At 41.9% G+C, this 17580-nt stretch overlaps 1 long non-coding RNA gene across 1 annotated transcript in view; it reads left to right on the forward strand.

Moving 5' to 3' along the window:
* Window positions 1-424: 424 nt before the first annotated feature.
* LOC115595742 (uncharacterized) overlaps window positions 425-17580 on the forward strand; it is a 56898-nt gene continuing 39742 nt past the window's right edge. Inside the window, exons 1-2 of the long non-coding RNA XR_003986774.1 lie at window positions 425-643; window positions 11025-11082. This is a non-coding gene — a long non-coding RNA (uncharacterized LOC115595742). The remainder of the gene's footprint in view (window positions 644-11024; window positions 11083-17580) is intronic.

Here is a 17580-nt window from a genome sequence, read left to right on the forward strand (position 1 = left end):
GTGGATGAAACAGGCCATGTGAAGACGTCACGCTCCACTTTTCCTGACCCTTTTTTATAGACAAAACATTAATCAGCTCACTGGAAAAGCCAATCAGAGAATGAAAATAATCCTTACTCACTTACATATTTGGGATTTTCTCAACCATGGACTCCAGAAAACTCACCCTAGCAGATGTTAAACAGTGACTGTCTGGTGACATTTTTTTTTTCTTTTCTTTTTTTTTTTTTTACAAAACGGCAAACACACACTCGCCTCTCTGGCTTGATTTCCTTTGTCACCCCCTGAGTTTGAGGGAGTACAGCAGTGTGGGAGGAAAGAGAGTCAGGAGGGAGCAGGTCATAAGAAAAAAGGGGGAGGAGTGAAAAGAGGAGGAGAAAAAGGAGGGAAGAGGAGGAAGGGGGGGGCAGCAGGGGAGAGATGTATGATAGTGAGAGGAGCTGAGACACAGTGGCAGAGCGAGCCAGAGGCGGGGAGGAGGAGGAGGCGGCGAAGGAGCAGCTCTCCCATCCCGGAGAAGACAGAAGAAGAAGAAGAAGAAGAAGAAGAAGAAGAAGAAGAAGACGGGGGTGAAGTCAACAGTCCTGCCTCACCGGTGCATCCCAGCAGCTCCAGAAGTTAAAACCAAGACGTGCACTGTGAGGTATGTTACGTCTCTCCTCTTTGTGCCTTTCCTCCTTTCATCTCTCGCCTCATCTTTTATCAGGAGTGTGTGTGGACGAGCAGCAGCAGCAGCAGCAGGCAGTCAGGCGCTGGGGGGGTGTGTGTGCGTGTGTGTGTGCGTGTGTGTGTGTATGTGTGCATGTGTGTGTGTGTGTGTGTGTGTGTGTGTGTGTGTGTGTGTGTGTGTGTGTGTGTGTGCGCAAAGATCCTGCCAAGTATAAGGCTTTCAGCAGCAGGTTGCTCCGCGTGTGAGAGCAAAATGGGGTCTGACTTTATCGAAATGTCAGCAGCGATTCTGCTGAGATGTGGTTTGTCTCTGACATTTTGAAGACTGATAACATTTCACCGCAATCAAGATCATCCTCAGCGCAGTGTGACCTGAGGGGAGCTGATCGCCTCCAAAACTTGTCACACGTCCATTTCTCTTCATCATTTTTTTACTCACGGTCATTCAGAACAGAACAGAACACACGTCATTAAAACCTTTAAAAAATGGCTTTCCTGCATGTGCATCTCTTTCCGAGGCTTGTCAGGTGTGAGATTTTTGCACAAATGCCCCCTTTTTCCTTCATGAGTCTGCTCTTGTGATCTTCTTGGCTTGTGCCGTTCCTAAAGTGTGACTAAATGCAGTTTGCAATGCAGCTACAGCCATTAAAATACACTTTAAAATGTCCCAAAGAATAAAAAAAGACCCATTTTATTTCCCAAACCTGGCTCTGTGGCTCACAGCCTGTTTTTCTCTGACCCCGAGTCTCCCTGAGTATATGTGTCAAGCACTCTCTTCATTAGTGCCATTAAGGATGCTCTAATGTTATCAGGCACATGTGCGGTATCGATCCGCTAACCTGTTCCCGCGGGGGCAATAGCCCCCCTGACAGGCTCACAGTCTTAATTCTGAACTGTGCTCTCTTTACGTGCGGCAGAGCAGAGAGGAGAATTTATTGAGTGGACTAGCGCAGGGACCGTCTTTGTGCAGATGTCATGATGTCATCCTAAACCGGACCCCTCTGATTCTTGGCTAGCAGAGGAAGAAGAAAAGGACTGAACGTTAGAGAGGAAGTGAAGTATCCTGTCATGACAGAAAGGAGACAGTAAAAGAGCGTGGTGATAATTTGGTGATGGAGTGTGATAATTAGGGTGATAAGTGTTTTTTTGGTTGTTTTTTTTTGCAAAGGTTTGTGATATGTCATTTTTTAACTGTGTGCCGAGCTTGTCACGTTAAATCGAACAACTGAGCAGAGCCTTTTTTTCTTCTGTATAACCTGTGATGTCTTGTCCTTTTGGCTGCTTTTATTGTTTTCTTATTTTTCCAGCAAATTACCGCTGATTACTCACAAAGAAAAAGGCTGAATATACTGTAAAACGAATCATTCCATTATCTCAACAAACCCCATGGTGGCAAATAAGAGCATTTTACAGAGCATTTTACTAATGTGTTCCAGCTCGCATGATCATTTAGTGTATTTTTTTAGAGAAATTACCTCGTTATTGATTGTATTCTTTGTATAATTGGAGCTCAAACAGTGTTTGTGGACTTATTTCCTGAATGGAAATTTTTAGGGATGGTGCGTTTTGCATAATACCTGTTGATAGGACCCTCAAGTGGCAGACTATCCTTCTATCCTTCTTGACTGAGATGAAATATAATGGTATTATTCAGTTTGTCAGTTTGGAAAATTTGACTCTATATTCTGCAAGTTATTAATCGTGCGATTGAGGATTTACACGTGGAGCCAGGTACATTTTTATATATACTGAAAGGGCTGTAATGCTAATTTTCTTTATCGATTACTCTGCCACTCGTTTCTGGATTCACTGATTGCTCTTTTAGTTTAAAAAAAATGTCAGAGAATAGTGAAACATGTCCATATGGTGGTTGTTCTTTCTGAAAAATCATCCAAAACCCAAAGAAATTCATTAATTATCACAGGAAGACAAAAGAAACCTACCAAATCTGGACTTTTGAGAAGCTTGAACCACATCATTTTAGCATTTTTGCCTAGAAAATGACCAATAGACACGTGAACAAAACAGCAGCTGATCAATACCTCCTGATCCGCAGCACGTCTATACGGTACATCGCATACGATGGAGCCGCTATCATAATGACGCACTTGCAGCTGTTGCAGCGCTGAGGTCAGACTTCACGAGTGCAGTCCTACAGTAGATGCATGTATTCATGTGCCCGTGGGCAGCATCTGCGCGTGTGTGTGTGCGTGGATGCCGAAGAAAGTGTATGGAGATCAATGCAAGCAGCTGTTCTCTCTGCACTTCAAACGCGGCTCTGTTGTTGGCGCATCAACGCTCCGACAGGCCCTCGCGCAAGGGGATCAAAGGCTAATGAGACAGCCATCGCACAAACGCACCCGGCAGACCCATGAATATTGATACGGCTCAGGAGAGAGATGGAGGCAGGGTGTCTTCGCTCGCGCAACAGCAGCCCCGATAAATTAAAGAGGGGGGTGGGGGTGCAGCTCGATGCTGGAAAGACTTCGGGGTTTTCAAAAATCTGGATGTGCGGACAAGTGCTAACAAGCCGATGACAGATTGTAATTTTCTTGAAGGTGTTCCTAAATTGGCCTCTATCTCATATATTTCACATTTTAAGACGCTGCCGCCACACTCGCTCCGACTTGCACAACAGCGAGTGCAACACGGTGTCCAAACCCCTTCAACAACTCCCTCACTAGAAGCAGCATAATCAAAAAACTGATTAATGTAATGAGATTTTTTTAAAAGGCCTTGATGGAGGGTTTTATGGAGCTGAAACAATTACTTAACGAGAATGGCACTCAGTAGAGTGCATACCTTTGTCAAGGCCCAACAGTCCTCTTTTGTACTCGCTCATACCAGTCAACTAAATATGCCTGATCGTTTTTAATCAAGACTCAGCCATTATTTCCGCAGCAATTAGCACAAAATATTGAAAAACACCCTCGCAATGTTAAAGAAGTGAGAATACTGATCTGCACCTAAAGTTAATAGGTTCATTTCTGGTTGGAAACTCGTCCTCCATCCAAGGGTCGTGGAAATCTGTTGAGACACCAACCAACACACAAACAAGTGGTCACAGGTGAAAACATAGCTCCCTGGGCAAAGGTAGTCACCTAATTGGTGAATTTACAGAAAATTTGGTCTGCGTTGGTGTACAATGGATTTACCACCAACTGTCATCGGGTTCTGATTCAAATGTTGTCAAATCCTGATTGGGGCAGTGAAAAAAGGTGAGGTGTGACATCACCGCTGTCCATCAGAGTCCCGCCCAATTGGAAGCCAGTCAGAGGAGCACATGGAGAAGAAAGATGCAAAAATCTGTTCTGACATGTAAAAACTGTAGTTTTCATGTTGCTCCTGGCTGCTAACGATTAGAAGCAAGTTGAAAAAAATGGCTTTAAGGGCCTTTAAATTGCGACGACTAACTGCTTGTCTCTTATTATACTTGGAATTTAGTGTGAGTGACTTTCTGATATTTAATAAATCTTTATATCTAAAAAGTAATTGACTAATTGTTTAAAAATGAGTATTATCCTTGAATGCAGCTTATTTGTAGTAGAGGTATCTGAAGGAATGCAAGAGCCTGCCCCTATTTTCTATCTTTATTGTGCAATATTTCTCTTTTTACCTAAAAATAGTGGCACCAGTGAACCACTTTCATGAACCAACATGTTTTCCGTCGGCCAATTCTGTCCCATCGTAATGAAGCTGATTCAATATTTGTCTTCCTCTCCGCCTGGCGACAGATGCCACTGGGTGCAGGAACACCTGGAGGTGATATGTCCCTCGCACAGAAACGCATTGTGTTCCTCACCTCGGGGTGACCGTGTTGTCCAGCCGCACAGTTAACCTCCTAAATATCACCAGTTTGTTTCTCCCGCTGGTCGACGTTTACACGACATGTTAGAATTAAGCTCTTTCTCGTACATTGTCTGTCGAGACATCGCAGAGCGAGTATCCACTCCTCTGGCCAAGCTGGAAGAAAAATAACTAAAACAAGCTGAAAGCGACACAGAATTTCACCATCCAATAGATTCGGCTGAAAGTAAAGAACACAATGAAATGTTTTTTCTGGGTGGGAAGTCATTGCAGCCCGTTCCTGCTGTCAGCGGGCAGGCAAATAGACACTGGAAGGAGGACAAGTACAGCGACAGGCAGGCTGGCAGGCAGGGAGAGGGAGACTGATGTGGCAGGAAGGCCGTCCACAGTGCGTGGGCGACTGTGCCTCTATCTTGACTTGGGCTCGTAAATCAAGCCTCCCCTCCGGGGCCTATCTTCCATTCTCAGACCTTCACAACAGCTTGTTCTCCAGCCTGTGACGAGAGGGGCTGTTGTCATAGGAGCTATCGATCGTGTGGGATGAGTTTGTCAGACCGGGGGATTTCACCCATCTGAGCGTGGTCACTGAAGTGTTCCATCTTGTCTCGGTGTCTGTCTGTGGGCTACATGTTCTGTCTAACGCCAAGTCACTACTAGTCGACTGTCAGCCGCGTCTCACAGAGTTTCTTTTCCAAAATAAACTCTCGGGGACTCCAAGTGAGCGATTCACAAACTCAACAGAAGTATTGTAGGCTGTCTGGGTGATGAAATTATCACATTTTGCAGAGTGGATCCCTTAAAATTTAATGACTTGTGCCTGTTAGAGCTGCAGCAGACTGGCGATGCATCCAGAGCGATTCCCTGCCTTTCATCCGGGAGCATGCTGGGGATTGGGATGGAATAATTGGACATTTTGGGAAAATCGGGGGATGTGAAGATTGACACCACTCTCATGCAGCTACAGTCAGCAGTTGGTGAGCTTGGCTTAGCGAGAAAGGCTGGAAAAAGGAGGAAAAAACAACTTGATGTAGTCTTTTTTAAGGAGGGGATCGCTCCAACCCTTAATTTTGCTACTGAATAAATATAGAAATATTACAGGGACAGCGCAGGCATCAGTGTGTCTATATGATCCTCTCACACTTCTGCGACAACACATTTTTACTTGTCACTTAGATCATGAAAAGGACACTAATCTATAGAGTATATAGGCATAAAAATTAAGTATTCATAGCTGACCTTTTCAGTCGGCGGCCCAAGAGCTTGATCGTTGTGTTAGGGGCCTAATTAGTTCATTTATTATTTTTGTCTGTTGCACTCTGAGATCATTAAAAAGTTTCAACCACGGCTGTTCAATCAAACAACCTTCAACCCACCTCTCATGACTTTTCAATTGGGAAATCTAATTAACCCCTAAAGTCAAAATCGATCCTAAATAGGCCTTATTCGTGTGTATAGTATTGTGTATAGTTTCCAGAATATTAGAGATCCGAAATGAAACTGACAGAAGGGCGGGCACGAGAGAAAAAAGCCAGTTACAAATCTGTCTGCTGCTTCAGCACCAGGGACAGCGCTGTGGATTTATCAATACAGTACAGAGTTGATTACTTTTGCCGTGGTCGAGGACGTAGATTCGAACTTTCACAAACCTCCGTCAGATAAATGATTACTGATTTCCAGCCTTTATACTAAGCTAAGCTAACCTTCTGCCCGATGCAGCTTCATACACAAATATGAGAGGGGTATAAATATTCTTATCTAACGGGATGAACGCTGATCTCAACTGATTCAATCACAAGCAAAAAAGAAATCACACCTCAATCAATTCAAGAAATGGCCCTGCGATGAGCTGGCGTCTCATCCAGGGAGTACCCTGGCCTTCGCCCATAGAGCCACTGGATTTGGCCCCAGTATCCCCGCTCCACCTTGAAAAGGGTGGTATAAAAGCGGTAACATCACCCGCAACCCGCATGGATAAAGCGGAAGAAAACGAACGAACGAACAAACGGAAGAGTTAAAGGTGCAATGTGTAAGAATTTTGCACCAACCACTAGCTGCACGGCTAACTGAGCTAACGTCAGCAGCAGGTGCTTACGCTGGTGATATGCTGCCCCCGTTTTGTTGAGTATGAATTCAACAAGTGGCCCAATTCTTATGTATTGCACCTTTTTATTTAAAAAATACAATCAAAATTAACACAAGCAAAAAGTGACACACACACACGCCTACAGTTAATTATCACGTAATCACATGAGGCGGCTCTATCAGAAGACTACTTGTGGTTAAATCTCACCGGAGCCTGTTGTTTACTGTGTTACACCATGGTGCGTATGCAAATGAATTTCAGATGGTGTTCAGATACTGGTGAATATGTTTACACAGTATGCTAAAAACACCGTGAATCAAAGAAAAGCCAAAGCAGAGAGGTGAAACGTTGAATAATTCTCATTCTTTAAAGATCCTTTGATCCTCTCGACCTATACACACAGACGAATATGAAAAAGCGTTAGAAAAGCAAAAAAATCACGTAGTTCATTGTTTCAAAGGAGTTGTTACAAGAAAACAGAAGCTACGTTATGTTTATTTTTCTTATTTCCTCGGTGTCGGTGGGTTCACACCTGACCAGACTTACAAAATGTCTTAATGAGTTTCCTGGGCGAGGAAACTAAGTTGAAATCAAATGCAAATATTCTGGAAAAACAAAGTTTAACCCTGCACAGTAATGGATTTCCGATAGTGTTCTCACCAAAGTCGAGACTCACTTTAAAAACCCGAGCAGTTAAATTATTCACCAGCGCTCACTCCACCCTTTAAAAGCCAATTAGGCGAATGTTTCATGGAAATCAGGGCGAGCAGTTGATCCCCCTGATGTCATCTTGAATTCAAGGGGGAATAAATTACACACATTTGACGGTTCCAAAATTAAAGACCCCATCCATCCGACACTCCTGGCAGGTGAATACTTAACAAGCTAAAATCTACAATTATGTGATTTCATTCTTTGGGGCCGGGCTCTATTTTATGCACAAACTTCCTTCCTCTTTTTTTTAATTCCCCCTGTAGTTACAGTGAGAAGCAGGGAGACCGAGTTCTTATTACAAAGTTCTTTTTTTACATAGCAACATAAACTCCTTTCATCCCAGCGACTTAGTGGGAAAAAAAGACTGACATGAAATTCATCTCGCCGCTCTCAGAAGTGGCGCGTAAATGAAAATGTATTGAAAATGATAATAGCGGTAATATTGCGCCACAATGTCACCACTGCCTCCACATCCTTTGTCTTCCGGCGGTTTCAAAGCATTTCTTCATCTTGTTTCCTCACCCCTGAAAGCCTAGTTTGTGAAACTCCACCGGCGCTGCACACGAGAGCACTCCCACTCAACCTCCCAGCCTGCTGAGAGCACTTGAAAGCAATTTTCTTTTAATCAAGTTCACTATAAAGGCCCCTCTGATGCCAACCTCAGCAACGCTACCATTTTGTTTCGTTTTTTTCAGCTCCAAACCTCTCTACATTATATTGATTTCTTCATGAGCGCTATGAAATACTGTTTACTGACATAATGAGAATTCTCTTTGAGTTTATTGCTCTTTCGGGACAGAGACAAGTATGGGTGCGCCCTTAAGGGAAGGCCTGGTTTTTCTAATCTCTACTTCAGGGCAGCAGACATGTTTTTTTTTTTTTTTAACACAACCAGTGTTATTGTACTGCTGGACCATGACCATAATATGTTGTGATGGAGTGAAGAAGTAATCAGACCTTGAAGTAAAAGCAACTCTTTGTAATAACCATTTATCAATGGTACATTCAGAGTTATAAACTCTGTAAAGAGTTATTTCACTGTTAACAAACAATCAAATGCTTTAGAAACCATTAATTAAGCAGCTGTTTGTTGTAAAATTCCAACTCATTTTAAAATACTCCATTGTAAATACAGTAAAAATCATTAATTCGAAATCTTACTAGAAATGTACTTTTCAGTTTAAAAAGTACTCATCATTAGCGCTGCAACAGTTATCTTTGTCAATTTATCTGCCGATTATTGATCAAACATTTACTCACGTTGACGTCAGTCCAGAACACAAGATATTTCAATAACTGTCACGTGAAAAAGAGAAGCAACAAATCCCCACATTTGAGAAGCTGAGACCAACAAATATCTGGCCTTTTAGTTTAACAAATGACTCTGAATAATTTGATTATTAAAATAGCTTCTTTTCTAATCACTTAAATGTTGCAACTCGGGTCTTTATATTATTGTAGCTGATTGAGTCAGAGTTTTGTATTAGGAAGTAAATGATTTCCAGCTGATATAAACACATTTCTTTGCAATGAGCCCTCACATGTCAAACTATCAAACATTTCTGACAAAGATATGTTAAGGAGGCAGGTTAACAATGGACTTTGTTGTCCTTAATGACATAATTTCACTGAAACAGTAAACGTCACCGGGAATTTAACAACTAGAAATTTCCTGATGCATCTTTTGCATTGTTTTAACACCTGTGGATATCTGAGATCATATAGGTCGATAGCGATAAGTCTGTGATAGATCAATATCAACCAAGTGATAGATATATAGTTCTATATTAGTGTTTTAATCCAGAGTCCTGTGCAATCTGTATTCATTTGAAGAATTTGAATATAAGTTTCTCTATGTCCAAATACTGAATACTTACCCATCTTTGGACCTCAAAAAGTCAATAAATTGAAACAATCTTATGGGACATCATGAATTGATGATTGATTGACAGACAAAGGCCCACCGACGAGATACTGATTGTTTGTCATCGAGCCTTAAAGGTTGACAACACATTCTCTTCTGTTATCAGTATTATGTGTTTTTAAATTTGTTTCTTGATCCATAAAGTAATAGCTGTCAAGTGCAAAGTACAAATACTTACATTCATTCCACCACTTCTTAAATCCTATCTTTTTCACGACAGGAGGGATCTGAAGGTATCTGCGAGGTTTATAGTCTCAGTATTAGCTCACCTCCTGCACTGCCATCCATCCCTGATGTCCTCAGACAAATAAGTTTCTGCTGTATCATATTAGTGAAGGACATGTTTTATAACCACTTAATAGTCACTGACTTTGAGAGTGATGCCTCAAAGTGGATGTGCCCTGCTGCATTGTTAATTCAGAGAGTGTTTTAAACCGGAGCACCTTGTTGATACATCCTGTCTGCAGACGGGTGCCGGAGCTAATAAGGCCGCTTTGAAGCCTCAAAATACACACGACTGACGAATGTTGCTGATTGTTTAATTAATTGTGGGGTGAATCAACAAAATGCAGGTCAATGACTGTTAATTCATCAGAAAACATGTCACCAATTAAATCAAGTACAAAGTTCAGGCAAATCAGTCGCAGGATGTATCACCTTTAAGACCAACAGCAATGCAGCTGTGGCCTTTTAAGTAAGAGATCATAGTGCCTCCATCAGGCAACATAGAGTAGTTTTCTAAATCCGTAATGCAATCTCACAATTTTGCAATACATTTGATTTTTTTGAAGAAAAAAAAAAGGATGTCTCAGAAAACGTTAATAAGAAACAGTTAGAATAGTAAAAATGCTTTACTACAGCATGAAAGTGCATCATCTCAGGCTTTCAGGCTTTCACAGACATCAGATGGTTAATTTAAGTGATTTTTGTCTTAAATTTTATAAATATTCTAATAATTTTACAGCTCAAACATTGCAGTAACAGTTTTTTTTGCCACCTGAGTGCAATAGAAACAAGCTTTAAAACACATTAAAACACTGACCTATCATCACATTGAGGCCCGCAAGCAAACAGTTCACTATTTATACATTCAGCAACCTTATCATTTGTCGAGCTGTGTATTAGTACTCGCTCTTCTGTTTGCTCCATTTTTGGTCTCCACCACCAAAATATCTGACTCATTAGCTAAATCCACCACGTAAGCTTGCCAGTGGCTAACTTTGTCTGCCATTTGCTAACATACAATGGATTTTAGCAGTTGTTTCACCGAAACAAACCAACCCAAAACCAAAAGTGACAGTATGAGAACAAAAACGGAACATTTACCAAAAACAAATTAGCTCCTGAATGATCATTCTGGTGCTAAATCACTACAGGAAACATTAGAGCACTGGTTATAGCTACTTTCTTGAAAATGTTACAAAGGTTACGTACAATTGTTTGTGTTTATTCGTTTGTATGCATGTATCTGTCTTCTATTTAGTTATCGACCCTGTACATCGAAGGTTATGTTATGTGCACGATACTTTAGATGGATAAAAGCTGATATAAGTATGTAATAATGTGGGGTATTCACTGAAAATGGACCAGTTGTAAGCTAAAATTTAACAGAAGCCATAGCTCATATTATATTCAAACATTTTACTACATTAGGCACAAATGTTTGTTCAAACTCTGAAGATGATAGAACTGGTAAAACTGCAGCTTGGCAGAGATGTCTACCTCCAGGCTAAAAACATGTCAGCATGTAGGTTGGCAGGAATGAGATTAATATTCCTGCAACACTGAATGTCTCGCTGTTTTTTCCTCTGAATATTTTGTCTGCAGGTCAAGAGGACATGATGTACCAGGAAGACTGTTGCCTGTCAGAAAAATGAACACTGAGGTGAGCCTCACTCTTCTTACTGTCTCCTGTCAAAGATTAATAACAAAGATCCTTGAAATGATGGATGGTGGCCCAAAGTGTACATCAGCCATTATGAAGTGTGAGCAGATGTGTTAGGAATGACAAGACAAGTGATCCTTCAGTGCATTTATGATGGTTTATGGTCACAGTTTCAAGGGTTCAATTCAGTACTCACTTATATATGATATACTGCAGAAGAAAAACAGAATGAACTCTTACAGTGGCCGTCCTAAAAGATCTCACTCCTAGTTGATTTAGCCACTACAGGAGACACTTGCTGGGCAGCTACCTCGTCTGAAATACAACGAAAGAAAAACTGGTATATCCTACAGCGCAGACAAACAAACTGAGGTTGTTTTGATAAAGAGGCCTGTCAATAAAAGCTGCAAACGCAATTTAATGCTGCACATGGCAGGTGGACTATCAGCACAGCAGCCAGATTGAACTTGGTTACCTCGCTGAAGAGTTGGAGGTTTGCAGCATGTCACAGCTCACTGTAGCTGCTCTGAAATCAACCCAAAAATGTTTTTCTTTGCAAGCAGATTCACTGTGAGGCAGTGACTTCCTGTGGCCATAATTATAATGATGGGAGCAAAGGAGGAAGCATAGAGAGTGACAATGTCTGCATAGGCTGGAGTGGATCGACGGGTCAAACACACGTAGACTTTCACCCCTCTGCTATTAGAGTCGTGTGGAGAACCAAAAGTCAAAACTGACTTATTTTAACTTGTGTTACGTAACTTGATTTTATATAATTTACTTATTTTAACCTAAACAATGTCCTCTTCCTAAACCTAACCAAGTATTTTTGGTACGTAAACGTACTCTAATGGTGACGTTTCACCTTGTGAAGACAAAGGCCTGTCACCTGTACTCTCCAATGGTCCCATGTGACGTTGTGGAAGACAGTGGCAATCAACCTATCCAGTCATTTGGGTTTCTAAGTATGTGTAACAAAATACGTAACACTGATTAGCTGACAAAAAATGCCCAAAAACCCGGCTGTCTTAGATGCAGATGTTTTTCCCATTGAACACTTCAAAATTGAACCAGCAGCAGCAGGAAATGCTCATTTTGGAGCGTGAACAGTAAACGGTGATGTTTTTATTGTCAAAACATTGGTTTGATTTCATGAGACATATAAGTTTAGTCTTAGTGATGCATTTTCCTCATCATTGACATCTGTATATGCAGAAATACAACGACTGTGTGCAGATTCTTTGGTTAACGTGCACCAACCAGCTGAAAGCAGTCAAGAACTCAGAAAGTGGAGATCAATATTCCGAAACTGTAGTACTCACCCAGGTCTTTGCTGGACTGTTCTTTCAATGAATTTTAAAGTGGAACACATGTAACCATCAGAGAAGCGGCGCATTTCCCTTCTGCCTTTCGCTCCCCTGCTGCTGCATTGATCCCCGAGAGGGAAACCTGTAGAGCCCGGACACGATTGAAGCCACGTTGTCAGATTTCTGCACTGTGGAGGCGAATGACTTCAGCCTGCAGCAAAGAGACTATTTCCTTCAGTGCATAGCCTTTAAAAACAAGGCCGAACTGTACATTTTAATTGAAAGCTTGAAACAAGATGAATTCAGAATCAACTAAGCGATAATGTGTTTTTTATGAAAAAAAAAGTGCAATGAAAATGGAACCTTGACTTGATCAAGTGTACAAAAAGAAATTAAAGTAAATTAAAACCACCTCACATAAAAAGCTCTGTTGTAAAAAAAAAGATTATACGGAAAATGTTAAAACTGCTGACGCCATCGCCGAGCAATATATAACCTACTAATCAGGGGGTAATAGTTTAAACAGAACTATTGTCACATAGATCAAGTATGGAAATTACATCCCACCCAGCTCCCTAATGGGTTTTAATGAAATTCCAAAAAGAACCACTTTAAACTGGCGGCACGGAAAGTACTTCAACCAATAAAAATGAGAAATGAATAAAGCCCTGAAACGTCTTTATATTAGATATTAAAGTGGATTCCCCGTGCGGTAGAACTTTGCGAAAATGTAAATCGAAGTGAAGACAGAATAAAAAGCTGAGAAGTTAATGGATACATTTCCTTCAGGTTTCCTACTTTCTCCTCCTATCTTCTATTTCAATCTTCTGTTTTTCCGTTTGGCCCAGTTTATTTTTCAGCAGTAGAGCTGCAGCACTGCAGGAACACCCGAGGAGATTACTTTGCTATCCGTCTGCCTTTACCTGTTGTAATGGTGATGGTAACCTGAGCTGCAACAATAAGGCAGAGTTCACCTTCCAATCTGCGCTAATGAGATGGCTCCTGTGTCTGCATGCCGCCGTTTAATTTACAGAAACCTGCACACCGGCTGTGTGAAGCCTATGAATGCAATCACAGTGTGCATCCAGGCAGCATGTATGTCTGCAGCTATAGAGGTGTAGTCAGTGTCCAGCAGTGCAGCAGGCCATCTGCCCTGCGGTGGTTATACAGGAAAAGGCTGATGTGACCGGAATAGAATATTTGCATTACAGAACACGAGCTCAAATCCTGCGTTTTGTAACAGTTTTAATGATGGCACCTTCAGCTGAGCTCAGGTTGCATCGTATCAGCGCTGACCCTCGTGGGCTGAGCTCTGGTGACACCTTCCAATCTGTGTTAATGAGATGACTCCACTCAGTCTGCGGGTCACGGTGATATTTACAGAAACCGTTGTAGCGGCAGAGATCCGCGCTTCCCCGTGGCGCTCCCTCGCCTCATTTGCATAGCTTTCAGACTTCCCTTCCTCGCCTTCCCTCTTTCTCCGCTCTCGCTGTGCTCCTCCGTGATCGACAGGCTCCTTCGCACTTCTCTTCAGTTTGTGTCGCACATGTTAATTAAAGCCTCTAATTAGCTTTCCCCACTAAAAGGCCGCATTAAATCAGAGTTGGAATGGCAAATGATTCCTGGCATTAGCATAATTGTGTTTTTGAAGTGTAAAGATTCGGGCATTAGGGATGCTAGCATGCGTTTTTGTTTCAGTGATTTGTTGTGTTTGGGGCTCGGGGCCCAGGGGGCCACTGGAGGTTGGCTGTGTGGGTTGAGATGCCCCAGGACCCTACAGGGGCCACACACTAATGAGGCCTGCTCCTCTCTGATGGAGCAGATACAGGAAAAACAAACCTGTGATGTGGTACCCTCAGGTGGTCCTGGGAGCCCGGCAGAGCGGAACAGGACACTGGTGGAATGTGTGTGTGTGTGTGTGTGTGTGTGTGTGTGTGTGTGTGTGTGTGTGTGTGTGTGTGTGTGTGTGTGTGACAGAATGAAGAGCTAGAAAGGAGATAAAGTTAATACTATTTATTTTAGTATCACTGGTAATTGGCATATATTACCTTTTGCCAAGTGCATGGGATTGGCTGAAGGCTTCAGCCTCATAGTATCATTACATGTGGCCAAGATCTGGTCCACATGGAATGATGGCACTTGGGTGATCCACTCCCGTTTGCCAGAACCAACCCACAAGCAGCCCACAGCAGGTCCACATGTCAGACAAGAGCGAACCAATTGAATCAGAACTTGTCCAAGTCCAGGCCACAGCTCACTCTATGGGCTGGATTTGGCCAGTTTGGGTTTATTCGGTTGGCTCAGATCTGGCAAACAGTGGCATCATTTCACACAGTATATGGGCCGGATGAACGTGTCTGGTACAATTTTGCTGTCTGGGCAGTGACACTGAACAGGGAAGTATAGAAATTAGAGTCACCAAGTGTAATGATCAGTGTGTATCATAACATATATTGGCGATACAGACAAAACAAAGCAAAAGAAGGTCAAATGTTACAACTTTCTCACAGTAAATATCACAATTGGAATCAGAACAACGTTACTGTCCATCGTGAAGCGACTCATGCAGGTATCCATGGAATATAATCACACAAGCAGAAATATATATACACAGCATTAGATTAATTTACTTTTTACCAATGACATCTTTTCTGATCTGTGGTTTGAAACTGTAGTTCCGGACACAAAATGAAGCCTACACGTAAATATACATTCACTGACTGCAGTTACAAGTTTGGATGTTTTGACGTTCTTACAGCAACTTGTCACGTGAAGCTTTAAAAACAACACGGGTGATTTTTTTTCATGCAGTTGTTGCGTCCTCCAAATCATTCTGAATATATTGTTTTAAGAGAGATTGGATTATCCCGGTGAGGACTGGTTTGGATTCAGGGTGAGCACTGTCGTCTACCACAGGGGGCACCAAAGAAAAGTTTCATATCCCACCCACAGGTGCTTTAAAGATATAAAATGGAACATTCAAGAACAATTAGAGCTTACTCTCAGTTTTTTGTTGAATTGTGTACTTACATTATGCGTTAACAACTCCGGTGATCCCACGCTACATATGTTTTTTCTTTTGTTTTCATTGAGAGACGCTCAGCAGCAGTTAATGACATATTGTGTGAGAACATATTTGAATATCACATACTATATGTAGTCAAGCTGCATTGACAAAGAGGAGGTGTCACTTTCTACCCTCTTACTGTATGTCGAACTACGAATTACAGCTGGTACTGATCCTCACATGCTGTAGATGCACGTCTACACGGGTTGTTCAGAGATGTTTGCAGGCTTTTTCCTTCATACATCTGAGGTCAACCAATCAGCAGGATGCATTTTTGAATTTTTGGGCTAAACTATAATTCCAGCCTAAATAACCTCTGAGTATTGAGCTGTTTCGAGACTTTTCCGTCCAGGTAAAGTGTTTATTTCAGAATCGAACTTCCTTAGTTAGTGTTGGTGAACACAGAGATCCAATGCCGCGGGTCATGTCCTCTCTTACGCTGTGATGGACCTGGATTTACTGGTGATTAGTGCCGCACGCATCCGCAGCTACCAGACATGACTGAGGCTGTCACCGTCCTATGAATCAAGCCTTGGGGTAGACATGATGTACTTTTCAAGAGCTTCCTCTGGGCAAACTCGCTCCCCGACTACTGTGGCTAAATTATTCAGGGTGAACTTGTCACCCAAAGGCACAGGGGTGGAACAGTGACAGTTTGGTGGTTGTGTGATAGCCAGGACTGTTGTCATATGAGTTATTATTGAACCAGCCAGATATATCACAATGCAGCATATTCCTGCTCCGGCCTTGAATCTGCTCCAGGCGTGAAAACCCATTAAGATGCATTGGAGGAAGTGGCAGAGTGGAAGAAATGATCTGAGGAGGAAGAGACTGCAGACGGAATTATCATCACTTGCACAACGAGGCCACTTTTAATTTGATTAATTCTAATTAAATTATAATTTTTTTGTGTGTCAGCAGTCGAATCATTTCCTTTTCTTGAAAAGACTAGAGTTGATTACGTAAGGACACACTGCCATGTTCCCGAGGTGACAGATGAAATTACGCGGGATGATTTTTTTTATTTAACGGCACAAAAGCTTCCTGTGCAAAGTAATAAGTTGCTTTAGCGAAGAGAGAGCAGGAAAAACCAGGGCAAAAAAAGCACAAAAGAAACCAGAAAAGGCAAGAGAGGAGGAGGAGGAGGAAGGAGAGAAACTGACAAGAGAAGTGTGGAGAAATATGGAGACTGCAAGCAGCGCCAGACTCTGTGTGGAAGCCTAACATTCATTATGTCTGTTCCACTGGTGCCGCTAGTCAGAGCGCAGTTGGAGATCTCAGCCAGTCAGCACAGAAACCAAGGGCACCGCCAGAGACTTAATTTACACAACAAAAAGACATTTCACCGTATGTGACCTGGACGGCACTTTTATTTTGTTTGTCGAAAGTTTTGCCAAGTTTATGTAGCTGCTGGTGCCTAAAGGAAGTATTTTCCCTCGGGCACGAGCTGCACTCCCCTCTACATCACGCTCGCTGTATCCAAGCCGATTAAAGGTCCGGCTTGCGATGTCAACAGGTGTCGAGTTATGAGCCTGACTAAAGTTTTTAACGAGAAGCAAGAAGACCGAAGGAGTGTTGCTCGGAGTTGTGCAAAGCAAGAAGATCAACAGTTCAGCTGAATAATTGCTTTCATAAACAATAATATAACACTTTATTATAACAAACTGAACAGCAGCATGCAGCTGGCAAAGCACATGCCGTGTAATTACAATATTCCTGCTTTGAATGTAGCCCCCTTTTCTCTCATTCACATTCAAATTTGCTTTTTAGGCCTCAACAATTATGTAAATACGGCATAACCAAATCAGGTTGTGCAGCGTTTAAAATGTAAATGTAATAATTCAGAAAAAAGGCAATTAGTTAGTACAATACCACAAATCATCCTATAATACAATTTAGGCTTTGCGACAAATTGACATGATGATCATGAAAATATATTACAGATTAATTCCATTCTGATCAATTTGTTGCACAACAGACGATATCTATAGCAATTTAATGTCATCAATTAGTTTAAACAAGAGTTAAACAGCTTTGCTAGCAGCTCTGTCAAAGTATACCAAGTACCAAGTATTGAGCTAGAGACTGAATGCTAACACCAGCATGCTCACAACAACAAAGCTA

The sequence above is a fragment of the Sparus aurata genome, chromosome 14 (genome assembly GCF_900880675.1).
Source record: "Sparus aurata chromosome 14, fSpaAur1.1, whole genome shotgun sequence".
In the NCBI taxonomy this organism is placed as follows: Eukaryota; Metazoa; Chordata; class Actinopteri; order Spariformes; family Sparidae; genus Sparus; species Sparus aurata.